Genomic DNA, 22,838 nt, shown 5'->3' on the forward strand with positions numbered 1-22,838 from the left:
CTCTCAGACCTTTTGCACATTTCCACCACCAGTGCACAAAATAACTTTTCTGTAAACACTGGCACAGGCACACAGTGTAGTGGGTGTATAGGCAGTCCGGTTTTCAGTGTGCACCGATGTGCACTGTGGGCAACTGGATCATGTGGAAAAGGGGGCTGAAAGAGAGAGGCAAAGCGGTTTCTCAGACACCAAATAGGACTTTCTGGTGTTTTGCCTTCTACCCTTGTTTAGTTTACACTTGCTGTCAATGAAAGTGCTGACATTACTCCAGGAGGGCTTGTTTCCAGTTGTGCCTGTGCTGATGGACGAGATCGAAGCAGGTCAGCTCAGCTTTATCATGTCCTTCAACAGTGTCTGTAATGAGGCAGGGAGGAACACACTGGGAATTCAAGGAGCAGAGGTTTTTATCTCTGCTCTTTGATGCTTGGTTGGCAATACCACAGGAAAATAAAAAGCTATATAAACAGAAAGCACTTTTAAGGTGGTTATACCACACCTTAATGCTACTTCTATCTGCTTGTGCTACAGATCTGCAGGAGGCACTTAGGGCATTAAAAAGAAAACTCATAGGAGCAAACATGTAGGGGAACATTTGTAACATGCTTCATTTTCTATGAAAGCAAATGGTAAGCAGGCAAAACCATTGCTGACAGGATTAAAGACATGCTGGTAGCAGCATCTGAGTTGTTTTGAAACGCCTGGGGAATCAGGCATATAAAATGAAATGTGTCATCCCAGGTCATCTTCTCTTTAGGACTGCTTCTCCCTTTCAGACTCATTGTGCTTGGGACAGCCAGCCAGTCCTGCTGCGGCTTTTTGGACTGTCAGTCTGTCTGCTCTCTCTTTTTCTTCTAGGTGCTGATGCCCGCTGTGGTTCCCGTTTTTTTTCACTTATTTCTGAGGACTCTGTACACTCCTATAGAGGAACAGGCCAGCTCTGAAAACAAATGTATGTGGTATTTGTTCTTCAGGGTTACAGACGTAATTTTCTGCGTTGAGGATGTGGGTGGCATCACTATTTGCACATGTTCTTTGTCACTTTTTTGTATACTTAATTATCCATCCTCCCTTTGTGAATTTACAGGGAAAAACTCTGTTTTGCGGTTTGTGGTATAAAAGAAAAATGGTGTAAGAGTCCCACAATTCTGGTTTAATATATACTAGAAAGGTTTCGTTAGGGATCCTGTGAATCTCCTATTTTACATCTTTCTTTTTTATGGACAGGTAGTGTGAATACCACTGAAATAAATTTCAAAGAAAACCAGCTATGCCGTGGCTAATTTTCCTCCCCACTATATCAGTGTGACCATGGATAAATAGGTTTGTCACTTGTTTTAAAGAAAAATGCTTCAGAATTCAAGGGGAGGATGGTAGGGGAAATAATTTTCAAGGGTCTTTTCACTGTAAGCCTGGGCACGTGTACAGAAAATGCTGTGTAATGTAATCACTGTATCTTAAAATACTCAGTAATCAGTAGTTGGAGCAGAGAATGTAGCCCAAATGCTCTTCAGATGCAAGTGGAGGAATAGCTAAAAACCAGCATGCTCCATTACAATTACATTTAGGAAAATGTTTTGCCATGTCTGGCTGACCATGTTCTTAAACTAGAGGACACACGACTTCCTACCATTTCCTCTCACATAGTTGAGACCAGCACCTGGCTGTGGGTAACGGTGGAGAAAGGAAAGTAACACAGATGGAAAAAGGAGAACACTGTGAAGACATGCCAGACGCGATGACCTTATTTGCTTTTTTTCCCGAATTTCTTTCTTTGGGCTGCAGCCGCCTCCTGCAATCTGCTGCTAAGGGACTCAGGACAGCAACAGCAGGAAATTCCTCCAGGCTTTCCTCCAGCTGTGATTGCTGGTGCCCCTTCTTACCTAGAGATCGGTGCTGTGCACCAGGTCTGTGCCTACGGGTAGCAGTATGAATTGCGCCTAGAAATAAGCATTGCTGCATGGAGAAAGCTTTCGTGTGGAGCAGCCCTCCACTTGGGCGACATCGGTTGCCAAGTAAGTGTCATCGCAGTTTGTTACTCATTACGTTGGCTCCCCGTGAAATATGAAGTCGTGTTCAATGTGTCAGTGTTAATCTCCAGGATCCTCAAAGGACTTGGCAGAGCTGGCCGAGGCAGTGCCTCCCTCATGGGAGTGATGTCCTGGAACAGCTGCTTTCCCCAGAAACTATGAAGATGTCACTTTTGAGGCCGATGGTGGAAGTGAGGGGGAGAGAGGGGCCTTTGTGGCTTTCGAGATGTCCTGGCTTCCAGGTGGGAAGGTTAGAAAGGCTGGGACCTCGCGATGCACGGCACAGCATGGACCCCCTGGCTCATAGACACAGCTCACCATGGGAGGGGGCCTCACAGAGATAGAGGTGAAAGGAAGAGTGGCATAGAGAATTCAAGAAAAAGGAAAGGAATTTAAATATTTGCGAAAGATAGACATCCCATGTAGCCAGTTTGGAAGATGAGTATCTACATTTTATGTTACTTCTCTGTATTTTGGTATTTACAAAAGCATCTGGTTTTCAGAAGTGGTAAAAGCTCAGAATCGATACAATGATCTCAAATATTCAGTATAACATCAGGCACACCCTTTGGAAAAGCTCACTCTTACTCTAATTCTGTAGCTCAGCCAGTGTCAGAAAATGCTCTTTGGAGCAGTTTGTTTCTTTGGAGGCATTCAACTACTCTGGTTCTTTTTTATTAGTAGGTAGACTCAGGGAAGAAATCCTCAAGTTGGTGGAGTCATGGCTCAGCTTTCATTCATTTTCCTTGTATCAACTGTTCTTCCAGGCAGAAAATATTTGCTTGTTGCTATGTGAAGACCTATTACACAGAAATTTGAGCTTTGTCCTATTAGAGTTGGAAAGCTGATGCATTGCAGATACAGCATCAAGAAGCCAAATGTGCTACTGAAGAGTTAAACACTTGTTTTGTGTGCTTCAGCTGAAAAAAAGGACTGAGTGGCTTTTATTAATAATGTGGATTTAATTATGGATCTGAAAGTTGGAAAAAAGTAATAAAGGAAAAAAATTTGGATAAAAACCAAACACACCTAAAAAGTTTTATGTTGTTAAGATCCTGAAGGGAAACAGAGATGTGAGATACCGTCATGGGGAGAGACGCTTGTGGCAAGTCAGGAACAAATATGAAAACACAGTACATAAAATATCTCCCAGAGACCTGAAGTAAAGTGTCTCCATGGTAAGTGGGTATTTGAGCTCTTCAAGGCAGGGACTGTCTCTTACTTTGTTTTTGACCAGGAGCGAAAATGATGGGGACCTGATTTCTGCTTTCCAGGTGGGGTCTTAAAGACAGCCATAATGTAAGTAATGAGTAATATTAATAACTCCTGAATGTGAATCTGCAGCCCTTGATGATAAGAGAAGCATTGTTGACTTCTGAGAAGGTTTGCTGGCCATCTGTGGACAATCTAGACATCTGGTTGCACTGCAAGAAGATCAAGTGGAAAGCCAGGTCCCCTGTTTTGCATTTAATTACTGCTAAGAAGTTGTAACAAGTGCACTGTGATGCAACCTTTGCAAGTGTCGCTGGTGATTAGACTATTGCAGTACTATTTCAATAAAGCAATATGAGGCTACATCTTAGATTTATTTGGAAAATACCAATGCAGAATTTGGCAGCTTGGTTTTGGTTTTGCTTCCAGGACACATTTCTCATGGAGCTCGTGATGTAAATGCTTTGCTGTTCATTCTGCAGGTTGCTGGGTAGAGTTTGCCCTTTAAACAGCCTGGGACCTATCTTTTGGCCAGCCACCCCTCCTTTCTGTGCTGGAGTGCCATGGCAGAGGTAGGAAGGATTTAAGAGACTCATCTGGAAGTACAGAAGAGGTTAAAACCAGAGGACTTTCCTATAAGGATACCAGCCTTGGCCCTTGTTCCCAGCTCTGGATTTGGAAAACTCTAATTTATTGAACTTAAATGTGTGTTCAAAGGCCTGTTAATTTCTTAGCCTTTTGAGAGCATAGAAAGATTTGCCAGTGGGGCACACTCAATAAAACTGGTGGGTGCTTGAGTAATCCCCAATTTCGGGAGGGTCAATATGGCCTTTGTAAAAGGAAGCTTGACCCTACAAACCTGATGATAACATTCTTGAAAGAGACTTAGAAGCACGTGGATAAGGGTCATCCCATTGGCTGATTATTGTTAGCTTTCCAGAGATTTTTGACAGACTTTTTCAACAAAAACTTTGAGGAACCTAACATAAGACAGAAGATCCTTACATGGATAAATACTTGATAAAAGGTAAGAAATGGGATGTATGAATAAATCACCAATTCTTGGAGCAGACTGAGGTCAGCAGGGGGATTAAATGGTGATCTGTGTTGGGACCTTTCATGTTCAGTGGGCAGCGACATAAGAAAATTTGCTGATGAAACTGAATTACTCAAACCAGCAAAGATGAAGGACATCTGTGAAGACTTGTAGAAGGATCTGCTGGATGGCACTCAAGTTAGATAAAAATAAAGTGATACAAATGAGGGAAAAAACGGTCTTAACCTGTTAAATGGTGATTTCTGAGCTGACTGTTACAACTCAGGATTGAGACGGTGGGTACACAACAGATCCGTGAAAATATCAGCTCAATAATCAACAGAAGTCGAGGAAGCGTATAAAATAGTAGCAGTTATTAGGGGAGAAAACAAAACAGAGAGCATCATTTTGCCATTCACTTAAATCCATAAGTCTCTCAATTGTTTTAGTTCTTTCATATTGCAAAGGGTGCAGCAGAACTGGAAAAGAGCCAGAGAAGGTCAGCAAGGGTACCGAGCATCTTTCTAATGAGTTGTCACTAATGATGTTAGGGACACCCCACAAGGTCAGTGAAGTGGGTCTGCCCTAGCGTGCTGGGCCTTTCCCAGGCTCAGCTGAGGCTATGGCTGGGGCTAGCTCCTGCCTATTTGTTTTAGACTTGTCCCAGAGTGCTGCTGTGAAAGGCACTGGGTTTTAGTGGATTTGAGGAGAAGGCTGTAAAAATAAACAGAAATAATCTTGTTGAAAGTATCCACTCCACTACGTAGTGGCAGAATCAGCCCTCCTGTAAACAGATCCAGTTTCTTTTTTCAAAATCTTCTTCTTAAAAGCTAGTTGTCCACATCACTTCTCAGCCACAATCTCACTACCGTAAACGAATAGCATGTAAAGCCTAGGAAGAGTGTGTGAACAAGATTTTACACTAGACTGCATCTCTTCCTTACAAACCAGCAAGCTGCAGCTGCAGAAGTGAAGTTTTATGTCTCTTCTTGTAGTAGAAAAAGGAAAAATCTCAGTGCAATCAGCCATGTCTGGCGGACAGGAGAGACAGAGGAGGGAGAGCCATTTTCAAGGTAAAATGCCATCAGTTATACTGCCAAGATCTAAGGTCCCAGATGCAGAGGGAATGCATTTCCCACTCCTCCTTTTTTTTCAGCTTGCAGCCTCTCTCTTTTGTTTTTTAAATTAATCTTTGGCAGTAACATAACCCCTGGAATCCTGCCATTTACTGCTTTAAAAATTTCTCTTGAAAAGAGGGAGGGAGGCAGGGAGAAAGCGAGGGGTAGAGGGAGTATAAAAACATAATGGAGCTGATTGCAAGGGTACATAACTAACATTTTTTCGGTGAAAATAATCTGTAATTTATTTTTGTGATGAGTCCATTTTTGTGTCAGGCCCTGTGGGAGAGAAGACAGTGACTGTTCAGTAGAGATTACTGGCTATTTCAAAGTAGCAACAGGACAGATAGGCAGAACTAAACATATTGGTATTTTATAGGGTTTCCTTAAAAGAAGGCTGTCAGTGTAACACGATCATTCCTTAAATCTTTAAAGCATGAAATGTTTATAGTTAAAAACATGCAACCATGGAAACACAGAAATATTAAAGTAAAGATTCTTCTCATTTTGGGCTGAACGGTTTCACAGATGCTGAGGAAAGGGCATGGCATCCTCATCCTGCCCCAGCAAGATGTGCTGTCTGGTCTGTGTTTGTCCCTGACAGTGATTTGGGCCAGGTCTCTATCCGATTTTCATTACTGTCCCCTGTGCCTTGGGTCAGCTGGAATTGGGATAGCCTGGCCCTGCCCACTTCCTCAGTGTCCCATGCACCTGCTGCCACCTTCATCTGGTGCCAAGCAGCAGCCCTGTGCAAGCTGGGTGACCATTTACGGCAAGATGGGGACTGGTGCAGGCTCTTGTGGCACTCTTCCCTGGAGGATGCAGAGTAAAGAAAAATTATGGAGGCCCCTCTCTATGCCTGTGGCTCACTACAAGTTTGAAAAGGATAGATATAAAACAATCCATGTGCAGTAGAGATATTTCTGGTCATTGTTTCTGCTTCAGGGTGGAGACCTTGGAAGGGAGGGTGTGTGTTGGCACCTTACTGATAAAAGCCAGGGGTATACATGCCAGCCATTGGGATATAGTGATGGTGGTGAGCTACAGTATTAACAGGAATGAATAGGAGTGCCATCATCAGTCACTGTGCTGTGCTTACCCAGAGGCAGAGTCCGTCCTTCCCCATGCTCTGCTTTTCCATCATAGGGCTTTGCTGACTGCTGGCCAGGGCCTTGGCAGCTGCCTGCAGTGCTGTGCTGCTCTTTGTCCAGCTCATCAGTTTCCTCTCCTAAAAACAACCTCCTCACAATTAATACTGATAGACATGGGCTTCCTCTTTATTATTTCCTGTTGTAATTGGTTCATTCAGCTTTTCCCCAGTTGGTTTCAGCTGAAGCCCCAGTTGGGCTGGCCAGCTTCCAGGTGCTTGGAGAGGAAATGCAGAGTTTACCTTCATGTAGCACTGAGTAACAAGATATGTGCCCTATGGTCCATATTTTGTGAGGGAAGAGGAAAAGGGGGGAAAAAAGGGAGGCCAAAAATGATTCTTGTGTAAAGGATATGGATGTTTTTTGTCTAAATATACTGCACCATGCACATCCTGATATTCTCAAGCAGGATATCTTTAAATGGATACTGACAGCTGATTTATGCTTGGAACTGAGTTGTTTTTGAAGGGACATATGTGTAAAAGAAAATGTGAAAGATGTTATGGCAAAATATAAAAGGAACTGTTGTTTTCATAAATGACCACATGGTTTTAAAATTTAAACATCTCCCTGCAATGTTGGAAAACTGTAGCAACAACATTGTGCTGTTGCACAAGACCTACTAAAATGATGCCAGGGAGAAACAGAAGTAAAACTTATTCTTTGCATTGTCCTGCAGAAGGGGGAAGGAGACCACAGGTTGTCACACAGTGCAGCCTCTGCTTAAAGCAGGCTCCACCACATTCATCTGATTCAATCACACTGTCTATCTGAAAGAGCCAAAGGGTGCTTTTTTCAGGTGATGGCTAAAGTGTACTTTTAAACTTCACCACACTGCAGGCTGTGAAGCAGCACAAGCTTCCCTTGGAGATCAATCAATGGGCGGGTATGGGCCACTCGTAAGTAGCAAAAATACGTCATTGCTCATCTTTCTTGTCTTGGTTGCTGATGCTACCAAAGATGTAGCAATCAGTGCTGATAGTGGTGAATGAGGACTAGCCTTTTGTCCACCAAAGTCTTCTGTAAATTCACATTATCTGCCTGGACTGTTGCAGGGTGACAGGCTTCCAGCAGCTGCAAGTAGTGCAACATGGGAAGAGCAGACCAGCAGAGTGAAACTGGTGATGCAGAGGCCCACTGACTATGTGCTTGGGGGATTTTGCTTTGGACAAGGTGTAGAGGAGTGGCTGGAGTGCATTAGGTGACCTCCTGAGATGCATCTGCTGGTCTAGTTTTACCCCAAAAGAAACGGTTGCTGTCCTCCAGGAATGCTCTTGCCATGGTGAATCAAGGCGTGGGAAGTGGTGGCGCTCTCCTGGCCCTACCTAAAGCACTAATGTAAAAGACAGCAAAATGTTGCACTTAACAGGAGCTGAGCAGACGGTCCTGAGGACAGAGGGGTCCCTGCAGCGCAGCGATCCCCGTGCCACCCTGTCCCCCCGTTAGCCCCTGGTGTTCACACGTTGCGGAGCCCATCCCCACAGCACTGCAGAGAGCTGTCTCACCCCTGGTAAAAAATAATGACATTTACTTCACAACTGCCTGTTTCTATACATGTGCAGCCTCCACCTTATCTCTGAGGCATTTTTTAAATTCCCAGCATTGTAGCATACTCTCTTGCTCTCCCAGGCATCTCACATAACCATGTGCCTCCCTGCCACGCAGCGCTAAGCAACTCGTTACTGTATGTCTGAGGGAAAGTCTGGAATAACCTTAATTTTCTATTTAAAAAGCAGCTGCTGGTCGCAGCAATTGTCCTAAGGAATGCTTTATAGTTGATCTGCGTCCTGATGTGTGTAATATTACTGAGGACAGGATAAGCCAGATCTGGAGGTCTGTGAATAATACTGTATTGTGAGAGACTTCCACCTTTTCTTTTGCGGCAGACAGAAAATGTGTGTCACTGCAGAAGGCAAGGCTTTCAATTAAGTTCGCCAAGTGTGTATTTAAATTTTAGTATCATACCAGATGTGCTTCAGAAAATTGAATATTTAGGGGTTTTTTTACACAGTTCTATTAAGGGATTAGGAAATATTGGCATCATTAAAACAGGCAAGGAAACATTTATTAGGCTGTCAAAAAGCATTGCAGCCTCAGATAAATCCACTGTTGCTCTGCCCCAGACCCTGCTTTTCTGTAACTCAGGGGAATGTCAAGGACCGTGAAGCAATGGAAGAGTCACCAAGACAGCTGGCGTGCGAGGGTGAAATCACAGGCTGGCATTTCACCTTTAAAAAGAGCTTAGACAAGCACATGTTGGGAATGATGTCCTTCAGTCATTCTTACCATTCAAGTGGGACAGGGACCAGGCGCCTTTGGAGTTTCTTACTGGTCCTTTGGGTTTGTGATGGCTCTAGTGAGGTAAACACAGACATGTTGAGTCACATCAGCTGAAAACAGGGGCCTAAAGTTTAAAAATTGATATTGGGTTAAAATGCTGATTCTAAAATGTTTGGTATTGAAAAGAAAAAGATTGCTTGTGAAAGAACTTTTGCTGCAAGCAGAGATTCCAGGAGTAAGATCTCTAGAAAATAATTTTATTGTTCTGTTCTTTTTAACATAGTATTGGTGAATAAAACTTGATTAATTAACCCTTGCTTTTCACAACTGCTATTTGTAATGAGAATCTCTTGTAAAGAAGGAAAGGGTATAAGGGGTATAATAATTGATTTAACTAATAATATATAAAAGCACCTTTGTACTTTATAACATTATGCTTGTAAAAAATCTGCTTTGTGTTGTATCATCTGTTGTGAGACAGGGTGGTGCAGAAGGTTGTCAGGGAAAGTTTTACGTTCTACATGGGGGAGAAAAAGCCCTAGTAGCCTCTATACAGTGAAACTGGAATGTGGAGGCTGTTATACTGGATTATGTCCATCGTCCATCTAGCCTAGCATCCCACATCTGAGAGCTGTCAGTGCCAGATGCTTCAGATGAAAGTATAAGAAACTTGCAGACAAGGGATCAGCTTGATTACTGATAGTTATAGTTTTGCTTAAGCTCTGGAGAGTATGTTTTAATACCTCTTCCAAAATGCTTGTCCTTGATATTTTCAAAGTTTATATAAGCATCTAGCCCTTTCTGAAAATTGTTACATTTTGTATTTTAGGGTCTGTCTATGGGAACAGACCCCATGGTTTAATCCCATCTTGCGTGAGCATTTTTTTTCAGTACTGTTCTGATCATTCAATTTCATATAAACCTTCTTGTGAGGGAAGATAAAGAACAGAAGCTCTTTACATAATTTCTTCATATAAGCCAGTGTTCCGTGTACATTTTATAATGCCCTGCTTTTTGTCACTGCCATGAGACGAAAACTCTGAACCTTAAAACTAGAAGAGAAAAAAAAAGATTCAGGAGAGGAAAATTGCTCATATTTTTACTGGGTTGAACTATTCAAAGCACACAGACAAATATTTAAGTATTCTTCTGGAATAGAGCTTAAATCAGTAAAAGTGAGTTACAAAATAGTGAGTCTTGGCTTGGTAGCAGTCTTAAAATCATATAAATTTGGCTTGGATTTTTTTCTTTTTCATTTGAGAAACTGACAATACAGTAAACTTCTTGTTGATTGAAACATGATAGCAACAACAACATTTTGTTTTGGCTTTGCTTCATATGTCAAAAATGCAAAAGAAATTGATTTTGGAGGGAAGAAGAGTTACTGCAGACCAGAATGTTTGATGTTTTGTTAAAAAGAATGTTAGAATTGGGTCTTTCACATTTTTTCAAAATGAAAAAAAAAGTCTAGGTGGGGGAGCCAAAATCAGTGCATATATTTTTTATACGCTTGGAGGTTGCTTAACCTGCTTTACACAAATATACATGAGAGAATGGGGAAGAATGCAGAGAGAATGAGATGTGTGTGAAAGATTTCATGTAGCAGAAGTGTTCCTGATATACTTCAGATTATTTCTAGAGCATTGAGATGTTTAAAACACAGCTGTTTGAGGAGTTGCCACTGCCACATACAGTTAAATTATAATGCTTACTACTCCTGTGGCTTGAAAATGTTTTTTGTTGTTTGGGGGGAGGAAGGGAGGTTGGGGATTTTTATTTTTGGCAGGATGCCTTTGCAGTGAATAGAAGGACAAAGAAATTAGGAAAAGTAAGAAAACAAAAGCAGTCAACAAGACAGAACTGAATAACTAAAAACTTAGATGCCTCTATTTTTTATCATCTGCCATGTTTCTTGAAATCATGTGAACTATTGTAAACTGCTTTTTCACTAGTTATGCAAAAAGCTCAGTAAAAATCAAGCCATTTAGACTGGATCTGCAGAAGTTCTGGAAGTCAAACTCTCAAAATTTTGTTGTTAACACTCTGGTGAATATTAAGGTTCTTTTGAAAGATATGTACTCCAATGGCACTGGCTGTGCCAGGGGTCTCCTGGAGTCACAGTGAAGCCATCCAGGCAGGTGCCAACACTGCTTCTGGAAACAGAAAAGTTGGATCTCTGAAGGTGCTGAGCATCTGATAGGTCCAAACAAGGACATTTGAAATCTGGGAAACGAATTACACTCCTAGAAGCCTGTAATTGGTTTTCTCCATGTCGTTTGTACTGGTGTGAACTAAAATTCAACACATTTTTATTGCCTGTATTCCAGCTTAGGCTGCACTTGATCAAAGGTAGCTTAGCTTTCATCCAAGTATGGGTACTTCCAGGGAATAAAACCGTATTTGTTGTCCAGGCTCTACTGACCTGTGCAATATTCAGTAATGCTCTTGTAAGCATATAACAAATGCAGATCAAGAAAGAGTGTCCTGACTTCAGTGTTTAACAACCATCTCTGTCCCACTAAGAAAGCAGGTAAAAAAAGTGTTTGCTTCATATCTCTTCCCTCAAGTTATTGTTATATTAAACAAGCTTTGGCTGCTGGGAGCATTCATATTAAAAAATGGAAAGGTTTACAATACAGTAAGTAATAGCTTCATTGGGGTATGAAGAATATTTTAAATGAAGTGAATAGTTAACTTCATTTTTGCACACTCTGGAAAGGATATTTAAACTGTTTTGACATGTCCAGACGCTCGTTTTAGAATCATAGTCTTTCCAGACATTACTCAATCCACCTGACATCGGAGAAGTAGGATTTGTCACCAGTTCCTGATCTAATGTGTTTTCATGCTGAATTCAGAAACTCTTAACTCTATTAATGTTGAGTTGTTCATACTAAAAATATATTTTTTTCCACAGCCCAGTCTATGCCAGTAGACTTTACTCAAGGGAGAATGTGCAACCTGATACAAATGGGAGAGGCTGGGAGTGGAGCCATTAGGAGGTCCCTCCATCAGTAATTTCTAACCACTCTGCCATGAGTATAACCTTATTGTTTCAGATATTTACAGTTCTGTCATTGGTAAGAAGCAATTTTCCATGCTGTTTTATGGGAATTCATTAGAGGTTGTTAGTGAGTAAAGATTGCATTCCTGCTGTCCTGCAAGACTGCACAACTGTGCTCTTTTAACAAATGATATTTAAAGTGATTTACGTCAGATCTGTTTAAGGCAACTTTTGATTTCCAGGAAGTCAGATCTTGTCTTACTATGGAAAAGGTTTCCTTAGGTGTGTTACAGAGTCACAGAGCAGCTGAGGCTGGCAGGCACTTCTGGAGGTTGTCTTCTCCAACCCCCTCTGCTTGCACAGGCTCAGCCAGAGCAGGCTGCTTGGGGCCTCCTCCAGAAAGATTTTGATATTTCCAAGATTGAGCTGTCACAGCCGGTTTGGGAAACATGTGCCAGTGTTTGATCACCCTCATGGTAAAGAAGGTTTTTGTTTTTTTTTTTAATTTTAAGTGGAATTTCCTGCATTTCAGTTTGCATCCATTGCCTCTTGTCCTGTCACTGGCACCACTGAGCTCCATCTCCTTTAATTCCTCACCTCAGGTGTTTATATATGTTGCTAAATCCCTCTGACCCATCACTTATCCAGGCTTTTTGTGAAGCTCCCTCCTCTCAGGATCCTGCACTCCACCCGGACCGTCTCATGGTCGCAGCAGCCAAGGCTGCTGCTGACCTTCACATTCCCAGCCAGCTCTTCCTTCCTGTAAGTATGAGGTTCAGCAGAGCATCTCCATCTATCGGCACCTTGATCACCTGTGCCAGGAAGTTGACATCAACGCACTTCAGAAAATTCCTGGATTGCATGTGCCCCACTGCATTACTCTTTTGAGTATTATTGGGGTGGTTGAAGTTCCCCATGAGGACGATGGCCTGCAGGCAATAGGCTTCTTCCAGTTAACGAAAGAAGGTCTCATCTGCCTCTTCATGACCAGGCGGTCCGTAGCAGACATCCACCACAACATTGCCCTCATTGGTTTACTCTCTAACCCTAATTTATGAACTCTCTGCTGGTGATTGTGTGTCATCACCTCTCTCCCCTGTCGTTCCCTGTTTAAAGCTCTCTGCTCCAGGTTGGTCTGCCTGTATTATGTAACTTGTAGGTAACACAAAATCGCATTTTACTGTTGCAATCGTAGTTTTAACATGTGTTATCAGGTTGAGGTAAGCTCTAGATTTCCTTTTAGCTCCTAACATGAAACTCCAGACTGCTTTATATTTATTTACACTCCCTTGGGCCTATTATGCTCATTTCTTAATGAAAGTGGATGTAAAAAAACATTGTGTTCGTAAAAAAAAACATTACTTGATCAACAAAAAATGCATAGGTCCCTCTGAGATGGTTCATTGGGATTGTTATTTTGAACAGCCCTTTTGCTGTAAAATCCTAATGCTTGGGTGGATTTTACCTCGGTTCTGCTGCTTGAAGAAAACACTGTGTGAATGTACGGGCATATGTAGGAAGAGGTATAGGATTTCCCTCAAACAACTATATCAATGCGAAAATGATTTATGCCCTACCTCCATTCAACATGTGGTTTTTGGCTTCTTCAGACACAGGATTTTACAAAATCTGTTTCCCCTGTCACACAGATTTCTTTATTTCTTCTTTTCGTCCCCTGAATGAAGAGACTTTAGAGTCACAAACAGTGAAATAAATTTATCTGAGGGACTGACTTTCTTATCCTCTGCTCTCTCTGGAACAAAATGTTGCAGGGGCATTCTTAAGAGTTCCACCTTTTCATGGCTTGAAAAAGTCCCCTCCACTTTAATCTCCTTAATCTTCATTTACTTTTGCAACCACTTCCTGCTAAGGCAAACAAAAGATCTCTTCCCTCTCCAACAAAGAAAATCTTTGAATTATTATTTTTATTTATTTTTTTTTTAACAGGAAATCAAAATAACTGTGGTCTTGTAGACCTAGCTGCTGTGCTCAGCTTGGTCTGGCTGTGGCTACCATGAACCATCTGCTGTGCTGCCGGTGGAGCAAGACCGACGCGCTCCGCTCCAGGGCAGCGATGAGCATATGGCCAACAACAACAGCAACAGCAAAAAATCAGAGAAACCTCAGATGACATGCTTCTGGAGATCACCATTTCTCCGTGACGTGGGGGAATGTTATGTGGCTTGTTACAGGACATTTGCACAGTAGGCTGGCAGCCGCCCCCTGCCCTCTTTAATATGAGCTCGGGTCTAGCTGGTGCACCCTGTGCCCCGCTGAGGTTTCAGCCCTGAGTATGGGGGCTTGGAGGGACCTCTGTGAGGACATGGTGGGGAAGGAGGGCTGCACAAAGCAGAGCCTTGTGTGAATGGCAAAATGATTGCAAATGTGTGTGTGTGGTGTTCACCATTGTTTTAATTGGGCTTTTGTTACTGCAACTTCTTTTCATTCACTACGCTTTTCCACAGTCAGCACAGCGGCTGCCAGCAGTCATTCCTGTGAAATGTTTCTGATTATGGTCGATGTCAGCAAATACAGTGTCTACAGCCCCTCTGTAGTGTTTCCAAAAATGTGTTAGCCTGGACAGAGGACTAATGGGTCAAAAATGCAAAAATGGTCTGAATGTCAGTCTGAAAAACAAAAGGCTTTGCAACCTGCAATTTCATTCAGCTTAGCAAAAGCTGCTCACAGTAAGGGACTGAATCCTTTCCCTACATAGGGTGTGTTATTACTTTGCTTTAAAAATACGTCCTTAGCAATGGATCACACTCCTGCCTGGCTCCTGCAGTTGTGGTAGGGAGGGCTTCAGGTGGTGTATCACGAGATGCTGAAATGAGCCATTTGCTGAGTGAGGGAAAAGGAGGGTCTGGTGAAGGTGATGCTGGCAAAGAAGTTCGTGTTAGGCAGCCACTGTTATTTTTTGCAGCTGTCACCTGCATTTAGCTCCCACGGTGTTTTTTTGAACAGGCAGGTGGTGCCAGCCCCTGCTTTGTCAGCAGAGACCTGGTAGTGGGGAAGACAGACAGGGGAGCACTGGTCCCGTCCCCATCCCAGAGGGGTTTGGCCTCAAGTCCTTGGTCTACCAAAGACATCTCTCTGTCAGTGAAGCTTCTCCAACCCAGCAAATCCTGACAAAGAGTGAGTAAAAGGACAGGCAGGAACAAAAATAAACTCATATGGTTACATTAGCTGCTGCTTAGCCATTGTTCATGTTTCACACAAAAAAAAGCAGTCTGTAATGACTGCACCTTGGTGTCTCAGGCTGGTACTGCCAGACAGGCTGCCAGCACAGCGGTGGCTGGTGTAGGAGGGAGGCAGGGCAGCCGAGGAGAAGCAGGCATCGGTAAGCAGGGAGGAGACGGGGAGTGGATGTAGGACCAGGGGGGTGATGGTGAGAAAGGGGATGGGAGGCGTAGATCAGCCTCTGTGGGAGCAGGGGCACAGGCTTGCACGGGGGTGATGGTAGGTGACGCAGCACGTGGATTCACCTGTGTCCTGGTTTTGGCTGGGACAGAGTTAACTCTCTTCTTAGTAGCTGGTACAGTGCTGTGTTTTGGATTTAGTGTGAGAATGATGTTGATAACACGCTGATGTTTTAGTTGTTGCTAAGTAGCACTTATCTTAAGCCAAGGACTTTTCAGTCTCCCATGCTCTGCCAGCAAGCAGGTGTGCAAGAAGCTGGGAGGGAGCATAGCCGGGGCAGCTGACCTGAACTAGCCAAAGGGGTATTCCATACCATGGAACGTCATGCCCAGTATATAAACAGGGGGGAGTTGGCCGGGAGGCGCGGATCATGGCTCTGGCATCGGTCAGCGGGTGGTGAGCAATTGCATCGTGCATCACTGGGTTTCCCCCTCCCCCCTTTTTTTTTGTTTTGTTATATTCCTTTTCATTACTATTATTATTATTATTGTATTTCATTATTATTATTATTGTTAGTATTATATTTTACTTTAGTTATTAAACTGTTCTTATCTCAACCCATGAGTTCTGCCTTCTTTCCCAGTTCTCCTCCCCATCCCACTGGGAGCAGGGAGAGGGGATGGGGAGTGAGGGAACGGCTGTGTGGTGCTTGGCTCCTGGCTGGGGTTAAACCACGCCAACCTGGGAGACCTGAACTGGTCTGAAGCCAGGCCCTGAGTTTTCGCATCCTCATACTGTGGTACACAGTGATATACACTGATGTTCAGCCCCTACGTGGCATTTAACCTATGGATCTCAAAGCACACACTTGACCAACATACCAAGGCCCAATTATCCCAATTATCAAAAAAAGGATGAAGGGAGGCAAAATAGCTCACCTCTAGGGCAGAGCTGTGGTTCAGCCTCCAGACTCCTGCTGCCTGAGCCACAGCAAGGCAGCTCTGTGGCCGTGGTTGCTCAAGGGCCCAGGACCAGTCCTCAGAGGTGTAACTGCTTGTTTCTTGTACTCGTGTCCTGTTCCTTCACTCCTCTGCTGGCACTTGCTCTTGGCCAGGGCTGGAGGCAGGGTGTTGGGCTAGTTCAGCACACACCCAGGAGATGCGTCCTCAGGTCCTTGTACTCTTGAGTGATTTTACACTCACAGAGGACATGTACGTACAGCTGCTGTCAGCTTAAGCAGGTCTACTGCTTGCCATGTTCATGTCCAGAAGTCCTGCCTTGTTGCACTCCATGAGGCTGGGGGGGTGCCAGGCACAAAGATTCTCACTCAGCGCATCCACCAGTGACACTGGGACAGTGGGACCCCTGTTTTTCAGTGCAGTATCCATCTCTGGCTAAGTTACTTGCCATGAAATAACTGTTTCTTCCCATCAAGAAAAACCAGGGTGTGAAGCAAAACATGGCAGCCTGCATCCCATTACTATCATGGGCGGGGGTGCCAGGCACAAAGATTCTCACTCAGCGCATCCACCAGTGACACTGGGACAGTGGACCCCTGTTTTTCAGTGCAGTATCCATCTCTGGCTAAGTTACTTGCCATGAAATAACTGTTTCTTCCCATCAAGAAAAACCAGGGTGTGAAGCAAAACATGGCAGCCTGCATCCCATTACTATCATGGGCAGGGCTTTCAGGCACACGTGAAGAACGACTTCCAATCCACCCACTACAGTTACTCCAACACATCACATTTCTACACTTCCCTCTCCTATCTCCTATCTAGTTACATTTATTTTTGCCAGATGATATGCTACTGTGCCTGCCAGGTGTGCTTGCAAGCTGGGGACAGATAAAAAAAAGAAAGAGATTCAGTGATAAGAGATGTCCTCCCACCCATGAGCACTCTTTCCTTCTTCTCCTTCTCATGCGGTTTCAAAAAAGCCCCTGGCTTCCTCCATCCTCTTTGTGTCGTATGAGTACCTCCTGGAGATTCAAAGGGACAAACTGTGATGATCATCAGTGTAGGTCAGCATAGGGAAGGTAAGACTCACAGAAAGACTGTAAATATTTTTATTAATGTGTCCTGGTTTTGGCTGGGACAGAGTTAACTCTCTTCTTAGCAGCTGGTACAGTGCTGTGTTTTGGATTTAGTGTGAGAATGATGTTGATAACACTCTGATGTTTTAGTTGTTGCTAAGTAGCGCTTATCTTAAGCCAAGGACTTTTCAGTCTCCCATGCTCTGCCAGCAAGCAGGTGTGCAAGAAGCTGGGAGGGAGCATAGCCGGGGCAGCTGACCTGAACTAGCCAAAGGGGTATTCCATACCATGGAACGTCATGCCCAGTATATAAACGGGGGAGTTGGCCGGGAGGCGCAGATCACAGTTCCGGAACTAACTGGGCATCGGTCAGTGGGTGGTGAGCAATTGCATTGTGCATCACTGGGTTTTTCCCTTCCCCCCCCCTTCCTTTTTTTTTTTTTTTGTCGCATTCCTTTTCATTTCTATTATTATTATATTTCATTATTACTGTTGTTAGTATTATATTTTACTTTAGTTACTAAACCATTCTTATCTCAACCCACGAGTTTTACTTTTTTTCCTTGGCTTTCCTCCTCCTCACCCCACTGGGAGGGGGAGGGGGAAACGGCTGCGTGGTGCTGAGTTGCTGACTGGGGTTAAACCACAACATAATGGAAAATAAGAAACCTAATCCACCTTAGTTTTATTTGTCCCATTTCTATTAATGAAAACATACTGCAGTATGTTTCACTATTCTTGTCGCCAGGTACTCTCCAGGTGCCTGTGTAACACAGTTGTGAGCAGTGCCTTTTTACCATCATGCTGGGTAACGCTTCAACATATACTAGAAAGGGGTCCTCCCCTGAAGGAGCTTGCACCACAGATGTGGCAGAAGCTGGTGGGCAGCAGCTTTGTTACCCTGCAGTTACAAATGGAGACCTGAGACACAGCAAAAGTCACCCAAGAAAGTGCTTTTATCCCATTGTCCTGAGGTCCTGTGCCAGCAGCTCCAACGATGGACCACCCTGTCTCCCGTGCCAGCCATTGCCTTTCCTTTCCTGGGCCAGGGTTCCCTCCAGGTCCGTGGACCATAAATATCTGGTGGCCTTGGTGGCTGTGGTAAGAATAGCTCTAGAACTGCACTGAATTACAGTGCCTCAGGGAGGGACGAGAGCCCCAGGACCATGAACAAATGTCACCCTGATGGGTTCACATCCACATACACCTCCATGTTCAACATATTTGAGACTTGTGGCCTGTAATTATATATACATTAAATACCCTCTGCTAGTCATCCCACTTCTCCCCTGCTTGTGGTGTCTGCTCCCACCCAACCAAAATTAATCTCCCCAGTAGTAGGAACCTGAATGATTATCACTACGAGAGCAGTTGAGACACTCAGTTGCCTTTGGTAGAGTAACCCCCTCAGAGACATGAGTAAGCAGAAAACAGCTACATGGCAGATGTTTATATATATGCACACACGCACATATACACACACTCTCCCTCTCTAATTTCTTGACACATGGAGAGCAGCTACACATGCAGCACACTTTGTATTGTACGTCAACTTCAAACATAGCCCAAATCAGCCGTGGAAATGGCAGCAATTATGGTAAGCTGAAACCAAACAAACTGCAGCAACCTAATAGTTTCAATGGCAGAAAAAAAATCCCACATTGCCCAGCTGCAGGAGCTGATAGGAAGACAAGCCTCAAGGCAGCTTATGGTTTCCTGGCTGTCATCAGCTAGCAGCTCAGATACTTGATATAATGAATAATCAGTGTTTGAACTGATGGAAGTGACCTTAAAACATGATGGGGAGGGGGAAATCTTCACAGTGCGCATTGGGCAGTGGAAATTGTGGTTTGAATACATTTACATGGCAAATGTTTGTACTATGGAGTGGAATTAAAGCAGGGTGAAAAAAAAGGCTGTAGTCACTACATGGCCAAAATATGGAGAGAGACATATATATGAAACGAGAGAAGGAGCTCTGTAGATGACAACAGCAGTTTAAGTAGATGTTCATTATAAGTTGTCCTTCTGAGGCCTGTATTTATTACACAGATGGCAAAATAAGCTGGTGAGAAGCAGAAGGGAAAGTCTTCAGTAGGCAACAGAGTAAAGGCATTATTGTCTTCTTAGCAGCGCATTAACAGCACAGGGAGCAAGGCTCTTCCTTCCCTCCTCCTCTCCCGGAGGGGATGTCAGAGACCTGCCTGATGTGGTGATGGCAGACAGGAGCTGGCCACCTCCACCTACCTCCTTGTTCATGCTGCTCGGTGCTTTGGCAGGGAAGGTGGACATCTTTCACTGACCACTCTCGAGACGTCTCGTGGGGTTAGGGCTGCGGGCGGAAAGCCTGGGAGGAGCCCAGGGGTGCCTTTGTGCGGGGCTAAAAGGAGGGAGCTGGCTGGCTTTCCAGGCTCCCCCTGCATCTGCTGCAGGCGTCCAGCCTGTGAGGAACCTGGCAGGACCGTGCTCACCTTCTGCCAAGATTTTTGTGAAATCTTATTCCTGAGTTGCTTTGTCCTTTTTAGCTGGCCTGGTCACTCTCCAAAAGCCAGGCTTTAGAGGAAAAAAACTAAACCCACTGTGCAGATGTTACAGCCAGGACAGTTAGCATGCAACAGAGGCTTTTCTAGAATTGCAGAGGCATAAAGAGGCAGAAGAAATGAGGTACTGGCTTGGGGAAGGGCTCTCGTCATGCACCTCTGCTCTCCTCCCCAGAACTGCTGCCTTTTAATTCAAAAACGACCTCTTGGGAAATTTGGAACATGGACAGCTTTTTTACTAAGAAAGCACCACTCACTTTTCCCTCTTCTGCCTCCTTAATTTAGGTTAAATTTAAAGGAAATAACTTGAGGTTTGAAAACAAGTATCTCTAGAGAGCAGCTCAGTAGTATGGTATGGAATGAAGCCAATAGCTGTAGAGATCATCTAATTTGAACCGAGGCAGGTAAAGAAAAGCCAGGGAAACTGAACCAAACCTTTTCTATATGCATCGCTAGTGGCCTGTTTTTCTACTGCATTGTGCTTTACAGTGCAGTGTGCAGCCACATCAAAGGGTGGCTGCACATTAGATAATGTTAGCAGATAAATATAGCCCAGTTTTTAGGGTACTCTGCACTCAGTCTGCAGGCTCATGGACACAGCTGCCCACTGCGTGCCCTGCTACCTGCTACCTGTTTGACCCCCCTGCAGTTTGGGGTGTTTACTCCTGAGGCAAAAAGGGAACATGTACCTCACATTTACCGTGAGGCTGGCAAGCTGGTAAGCCTTTACTAAGGTACCTTGGAGCAGCTGGTGCAGTATGAAGTTCGCACTTCTGCTTGCCCAAATGTAGCTTGTTCGTGTGCCTGGCCACTCTGGCAAGAGCATCACTTTACAGGGAGAGAAAAGGCGTCTTCCTCAGGGCTGGTGAGGAACAGCAAAGATAGCAGAGGTCTGTACCGGTACTGGGAGACACTGTGTTTTGAAGAGACATAGAACTGCAGAGTTTCTTTTTCCTTTTCCGCTCTCACCGCAGATGCACTGCATCATCATCAAAACGTTTCCTATCCTTACCTAGTGGTAGAGTCTGTGATGTGGGGCAGGGAGGGTGAGAGATCGAAGCCCTCTTCAAATCCCCAGACCACAGCAGAAGTTGCTGCACCAGTGGAGAGCCATGCTGCTCCACTTCTCCACTTCCAGCCTGACCATTCTTGATGGGGCTAAAAATACAGCCCGGACTCTGGGCTCCTCAGACACAGCCCTCTGTTAAGTGGGAGCGTCTTCACCTTGCCAGCAGTGGTGGGGGTTGATTTGATGAGGACCACAGACCCTTGGTGAACGGGCTGCGTCTGCGCTTGCCAAACCTTCTGCTGTTGAGTTAGGCTGAAGTGAGGTTTCTGCGCTGTGGTCACGAAGGACCTGATTTACAGAGAGGCTCTGACCTGACCAATCTGCAGAGCCGGTCTGCCTGGTAATTTTAAAGGACTGAAAACACGTTTGAAACAGGAAATGAGGAATATGCACAAGTGAAATTCCCCTCGGCTTGCCTGGCTTGCCTTAATGGCTCTGTTTTACCTCTGTATGGCTGCCCTTCACTTCCTGTGTAAGTGATGTTATTCTGTCAGAAAGCAGATGACGTGTTCACCCAGACAATCGCAAATGGATAAGAAAACAGAAATCCTTATTTTCTTCACTTTCTTAAGCCCATTTGCTCAAGCATAGCAATTCCCTGGTGTAAGGGAGCTGAGGCATTCTGCATCTGGCAGGTAAAGGTCATAAAACATAAGAAGTCCCGAAACAAATCCCCCCCTAAATGTCTGTAAAGAGTAAACAAAGAAGGAGGATGCAAAATGTGTTTACAGTGGACAAGTGTAAAAAAAGCAGCACCTCTCTTCTTGGCCTAGCCTCCCTATCCAGAGGAATAAGGCTTCAGATGCTTTTGCAGGGAGATATTGTGCCAGAGGAGGCAGAGAGTGATGCTAGGGAAGCTGAGCACTCGTTATCTTAATGATGCACCAAGCCTGGAACATTTAAAAAATAGATGTAGTCTTTGGAAAAACCACAGAACAGACAAAAATATATGTGCTCATCTTCCAATCTGGTCAAAAAAGACAAGTCATTCCAAGCACTTCTTCAAAAGTACTCTTTTTCTCTGTAAAATAGAATGCTGCAATTCTGGTGAAAAGCGCCCATGAAAACCAAGTGTTACCAGAATGCTATTTTTGTGAAAGAAAGCCTGTTGCTTACTTTACTAAAATCTCATGTGTTCACAGAAATTGTGAGCTTGGCAGATCTTTCATGAAGTAAATATTTACCTCTCTTATCACAAAGTGTCAACACTGCTTTGGGTCTAATTGTTACCTGGATGTTAGTTCATTTTTATTATCTTGGTCAATTTAAAAAAAAGAAGAAATCGCTACAATTTAAAATTAAATTTGGTAATAAAAATTAATTATTTTACATATAGGTCCAGGCAGCACACACTAGTCTTCAATACCGAATTACGAATAGGCTCGTAAGTCTGTATTAAGCCCCTAAGCGTATACACAGGCATCTAAATACTTCTTTCATTTCCAATATGCAGGATGAGACACTAATTTTAAGCATCCAGATTCATCAATGCACATTTTGTTGGACCATGAGGCAGGTGAAGCAACTAACAGTAAAAGAAAACTGTCTGGCAAACACTCCTGTGGATAAGCATGCAGCAGCTGTGATTTGTGGTGACAGGGGTTATATTACATGCAAAGACATGGAAGCCACAAGTATGCCGAGATCAACTACAAGTTTAGTGAATTTTAACAGGAATAACCATTATCCTCAAATTCCTATCAGCAGCAAATCACCTGGGCTTTGCTGCTTATTGCCTTTGATGCTCATAATTCTCCTGGTAAAAACATTTAGGCAGCCAGCGAGAAGGCAGGAATGATAACACGTGATTTAGGTGACTGGCTGCTCACATGAATAACAAAAAGGCAGCAGATTAAATTAACATTTTCCAAATAGCTTGAAGCATGAACATAATTCTGCCAAAGCATTTGGTGCATACTTGCAAGTAATACATTCAGGGAAAGGCAGGATTGGTTTGTAAGTAATTTGCTAAGGAAAAAAAAAAGCCTAAGCAACAAGTTTATAATGTA

This window comes from Gymnogyps californianus, chromosome Z, assembly GCF_018139145.2.
Source record: "Gymnogyps californianus isolate 813 chromosome Z, ASM1813914v2, whole genome shotgun sequence".
Classification (NCBI taxonomy): Eukaryota; Metazoa; Chordata; class Aves; order Accipitriformes; family Cathartidae; genus Gymnogyps; species Gymnogyps californianus.